Source organism: Tamandua tetradactyla, chromosome 3 (assembly GCF_023851605.1).
Source record: "Tamandua tetradactyla isolate mTamTet1 chromosome 3, mTamTet1.pri, whole genome shotgun sequence".
In the NCBI taxonomy this organism is placed as follows: Eukaryota; Metazoa; Chordata; class Mammalia; order Pilosa; family Myrmecophagidae; genus Tamandua; species Tamandua tetradactyla.
This window is the reverse complement of record NC_135329.1, coordinates 193,117,512-193,123,511: the sequence shown is the minus strand read 5'-3', so window position 1 is coordinate 193,123,511 and position 6,000 is coordinate 193,117,512.

Here is a 6,000-nt window from a genome sequence, read left to right as displayed (position 1 = left end):
CAGGCCAGTCAGCACAGCACATTCCTTGCAGGAGACACCTGAAACCACAGGTGGAACACTCCTAGAGGAAGGCAGAGAGGGGAGGAGGGTTTCTCCCTTCTAAGGTGGGGGATGCAGAATGGAGGTTGGAGGGACAAAAAGGGTCCCTAATAAATGCAGGTTCTCACTGTTATACCGGCTTTGCCCATACTGCCAGCCTCTAGGAAACCAAGGTGGAATGAAACAGCAATAATGGTAGAGAAAATTATACTGTAAAATTCTTGAACAGAAAAAAAAAAAAAAAGAAATGATAGGCCTCATTGTCTTGGTATCAAGCTATTAAAGAGGGGGTATTAGGGGCAGAATTTTAACCCGGTCACAGCAATCCACTCTCTTTCCAATGCATTCACTGTCACTATTTGGGACCAAAACCTTGTATTCTTTTAAGGAGTAGAGCATGGAGGCAGCTAAAGGGAGAAATCAAGTCTGAACTCAGGCAAATTCAGGTCAGGTTCTTTTGAAATCCAGTGGTACTGCAGCCCAAAATAATTTATTGGTGGTGATTTTCCATTTCCAGATGGTGAACTCTTGGCCTCAGAGGCTGGATAGCTTTAATTCAAGTTACTAAACTTGGCATTTTGGCTTAGAGTGTGCGTGCTTCCTGATCTCCCTGCCCCCATCCTAGTTCTATAAACTTCTCTCAATGCCTCACTCTCTTGCCTGATTTTCTGGCACAGCTGCAAAGCAGGAGAAGTAATGAATGTTCCCTTTCCATGGCTCAGGCACCCCAGAATGGGGAGAATCGTTGTTGCTGTGGAATGAATGGGATTCAGGGCTGGAGAAATGGGATGGGTGGTGAGCTAGCAGTCTTCCTGAGTCTCTTCTTGGGTTTTCCAAGGGAAATCTTCACATACTTTTCCATGTTAAGTAGAATTCTGAGAGGCCATGTTCTTGAGGCCATGGAAGTAACATTTGGTTACTGGTTGCTTCTCTAGCCTGTGATTTGCGGAAGGAAAAGATGTACATCCTTATGTTTATGGGGTACCTGCTGGGTGTCAGTTCTGGCAGATAGGTGCTCTGCATTAATTCTGACTTAATCCTCACAACAACACAGGGCTATTAAACTGCTTTTTTTTTTTTTTTTATCATTAATGATGAAGAAGCTGAGCCCCAGGTAGTTAAAGAAACATTATCCAGTGAATTAATGGTGAAGCCCAGATTTGCACCAGGTCCAATTTCAAAGTCCATGCATTCTAAGAATTCAGAAGGAGATAGAGGGGTTAGGAATGATCAGAATGTACTTTCTAAGTAGGCAGAGATGACCGTCGCCCATATGAAGTGATTTGAGGGTCAAAAATAAAATCCCTTACCTCCCAAAAGTATTCCTCTTACTGTTTGAAATCCCATATTACAGAATCATTCAGGTAAGCATTATCCTCTACTTTGTTCTATTTTTTAATACAAATTTTTCTGAGAGAAAATGAGGAAATGATGGGCCTCATTGCCTTGGTATCAAGCTATTAAAGAGGGGTATTAGGGGCAGAATTTTAACCCGGTCACAGCAACCCACTCTCTTTCCAGTGCATTCACTGTCACGATTTGGGACCAAAACTTTGTATTCTTTTAAGGAGTAGAGCATGGAATTTTTCTGAGAGAAAAATTTCCATTTTCTTTTAGAATGCTTTATTTTCAATCAATTGTGTTCCTTGTAAAGTAATTCTTAACAGAAAGTAGTTTGTATCAGAATAAATATCTGGAAGGGGACCTTTTAAAGGAGTTGGGAAGTGTTAATCTTTGACATTTACCATCATAAGCACATTCTAAGTAATTCCTTAGAAACTGATAAAATCTGTTAGGAGAAAAGGATTTTGCTCCTTTTTTTTTTTTTAAGAAGTAGAAAGTTTCACCCTCTCATCTGAAAAAAAAAAAAAGATAGTCATGGGTGTTAACTTTCTGAGATATACCTAGGTAACTAATCACTTGGGCTTCAGCTTCAAAGAAGGATAACAAAAGAATTTGAAAAATCTGTTGAGCTGAAACTTCAAACATTACAAGATGAGATATTTGTAAAGCTTCTTGGAAAAAACCTGGAGTTAAATGAATAGAAGGTATTATTATATTCCTCCAAGTAATTCATCTACAATGAAAAAAGAGTGTGAGAGGAATAATTTCCTAAGGCAGCATTTCCCGAGTGTTCTGCAAATCACAGCTCTTTGAGTGCTCAATAGGTGTTACATGAATGCAGATTTTTTTCTGGTTAAATGCATTTGGAAAGCGTTAGGTTAAACAAAGTTAAACAGTTTTTTTTTTTTAAGCCATTAGAGTTATCAGAGCTTTTCATATATAGTTGTGCATGGTAATTCTTCCAGAGAATGAACAGTATACTATAGAAGGTTTCCTAAACTTATTTGACGTTATAAAGTTTTCTTTTCGGGGGGTGAGGGGTGGGGGTTGGGGCAGAGCATGGCATATCATGAAATCACTATCCCCTGGAACATAGTTTGAGAAACAGAGCCCTAATCAAGAGTCATGGTTTTTGGAGCTTTTGATACTAACATGCTTGAAGCTTTAGAAAAGCAGGACAATAGATTGCTAATTAAGAGGGGGTAGGGAGTTATTGGTTTCCAGAGGAATACTTAGTTCCATTGCAATTAATAAGAATGGGGATTTAATAAGAAAGCATTTTGAATTGGCCATTTAAGTCCATTTCATCCTTAAGGTCTGCCAAGATTCCAAGGTTTCTTGGGATTGTGTGTAGGAGGCAGGTATTGGGCAATGCCCAGTCTTCCCACCCTGCATTAGAAGGCCCTGCCTCTGGTCTTACCCACTTCCATCCATAGGGTTCACTGCTGTTTGATTAATCTTCATATACCTCTGATCATTTCACATCCCAATACACATGAAATTAAGTTCAAGCTTTCCAGTTTGGTACAGAGAGCCCTCCACCTTTTGGCCCTACAATATGACATGGTAGTTAAGAATGGGACTCTGAAGTCAGATTGTCTGAATTCAAGCCTAGCTTCACCTCTTAAAACAGATAAGAGCTTGAGCAAATTAACAACTCTTTGCCTCAGTTTCATCATCCATAACATAGGAATGGGAATATCACCTACTTACTAAGGCATAACGATTAAATAACATCTGCCATGTAGTAGGAGCTTAATGATTATTATTATTATTATTACCACTATAAACATCTGACCCTGGTACCCTATTCATACTCTGAACTCCAGCTGAAGGGGAAAACTCTCAGTGTACTTCTCCATCCTTGCTCGTGCTGTTTCCTCTAGGATGCCTTGCCTATCCCCATCTCTGCCTGCGCAAACAATTGAAAGATACATCTCAAAGGCTACTTGCTCCATGAAAATTTCTTGAATTCTCCTAACTTTCCCTCATCTATATCTCCAAAACCACTCTGTAGGTTTTTTAATGCTTAAACATTCTGTTTTGTATTTTTGTGTGTTTATTTTGTCCTTGGAGAGATGTCTTATTTGCTTTCCTGGTACCTGCTATGGTGCCTTCATCAAGTAAGTCTTCGCTAAACATTGGCTGAGCTGTTAAATTTCAGAGCCATCTTTCAAGGTACAAACACCCTTTTTTTTTTTTAAGGGAGACAGTGTCTATATTTTAGAACCACACATACTTTTTTTTTACATGTTAACAAAAATAACAATCTTAATGAAAACTTACAGTATTTTTCAAAATGGTATTAATTTGGTGCTGTTGTGTATTTTTACAAATCTTTTTTATTAGTTTTTAAATTTTTTTAAAAATACCAAAAAACATCAAACAAACGCAAACATTCTCAACTTTTGATCGCTCTGTTCCATATACACAACCAGCAATTCACAATATCATCACATAGCCACACATTCATCATCATAATCATCTCTCGGAACATTTGCATCCATTCAGAAAAAGAAATAAAAAGAAAGCAGAAAAAAAATTCATACATACCATACCCCCCACCCTCCCTCACCGACCGCCAGCATTTCAATCTAAATTTAATTCAACATTTGTTCCCCCTACCACTCACTTCCATTCCATACGTTCCACTTGTCTGCTGACAAGGCAGACAAAAGGAGCACCAGACACAAGGCCCCCCAATCACACAGTCACACCGTGAAAGCCACACCACCACACAATCACCTTTAAGAAACATGGCCACTGGAACACAGCTCCACACCCCCAGGCAGTTCCCCCAGTCTCTCCACTACATTCCAACTAACAAGGTGATATCATTCAATGTGCAAGAATAACCTCCAGGACAACCTCTCAACTCTGCCTGGATTCTCCCAGCCACTGACACCCTACCCCCCACCCCAGTCGAGAAGGCCCTCTCAATCCCTTGATGCTGAGTATCAGCTCATTCTAGGGTTTTTCTCAATCCCCTGATGCTGAGTCCCAGCTCACTCTAGGATTTCTACCCCAAGCTGCCAGGAAGGTCCACATCCCCAGAAGCCACATCCCACTCAGACAGGGGGAGGGTGCCAAGCCCGCTTGCCATGCTGGCTGGAGAAAGAGGCCATACCTGAGCAACAAAAGAGGTTCCCCTGGGGGCGACTCCCACGCCCAACCCCAAGTAGGCCCGACCCATCCCCCATGGGGTCAAGTTCCACATGAACAACCCCCAAGATCAGGGGCTCAGCCTACAGCTTTGGTTGTCCACACTGCTTGTGAGAATGTTAAGAATTCAACTTGGGGAAGTTGAATTTTCCCCCTTTCTCACCATTCCCCGAAGGGGACTTTACAAATACTTTTTTATTCATTGTTCAAATCACTCTGGGATTTATCAGGGCATCACTCTGGGCAAGCCAACAAAATCTCATGTCCTACTCAAGGTTCCATATATTTATGGTGTTCAATTAAGCTGTCTACATAAGTTATATTAGGAAACGCACTAGTCAAAATATAAATTTTGTACCAAATAAACATTTTTTGCTTTAGTCTCACACATAAGCAAACACCCTAGTAATGGGGTTATCCCATAAGTCCTTACCTGTAGACACTTCATTAACCCTTTTATAAAATTTGGCAAGAGTTGGTGAAAAAATGGACTCCAGGGTAGACATAAAGGGAGGAGGGAAAGCTAGGTAGAAAGAAAAGAATTAAGTATATGGTATGATTGTATGTCCTAGAATTTTTTATAGGAACTTTCCAATTAAAAATATGCTGTTTTCCCTATCCATGTCCATCATGTATTGGATTTTTGTTTGGTTATGGTATTGTTATAGAAAGTAGAAAAAAATCAGAGACAAATAATGGCTATTTCATAATTTTACCACTACTGTATGTCTCCATAGCTGTCACATAATTTCATTCATTCATTCAACAAACATTTATTGAGAACCTGTGTGTATTGAGCACTGTGCTAGGGTTAGGGATAAAGGGATGAGTAAATCAGACTTTTTCTTGTATCCTTCTGAAACTTGCAGTCTGACAGGGACTGCAATAAAATAAAATATGCAATTGGCCAAGCTGCACAGTCTCTGGTATATAGTGGGCATTTAATGAATATTTACTGGCCCTTATGAAGGCATGGCAGGGGATTGTTTTGGAAATTGTGCCTGATGCATAAGCTGCTCTGCTTTCAGATGGAAGAGAGCATTACATTTTTTCCTGCCTTAGGATGGTGTACTGCCCTGCAAGGTTTTGTACCTGCTGACACCTCTCTGAGCCTCACAACCCTTCAAAGGCACCACTCTTAGTAGTTTCTGATCATTTTTAGTATGTCTGTTCCCTTGCTGTGGTTCTGCAAGGTCCATCCTCGTAAATCCCCAGCCCTTGACACAGTGCCTAACATACAGTAGGTGTCCAGCAAGTGGTTCCTGGGGGAAGGAAAAAAATGTCCTAGTTGATACTTTCAAACAAAGGCCCAGAAATTTCCTCCTATCTCCTTCTCTATCTGAAATCCAAACCCCATTAATGACCCACTTTCCCTGACCCTAACTTGAACTTTTTGGTCTGCAAAGCTGAAAAGAGAGAAAAAAGTAGAATGAGAAGAGGAACAGATGCTTTCTT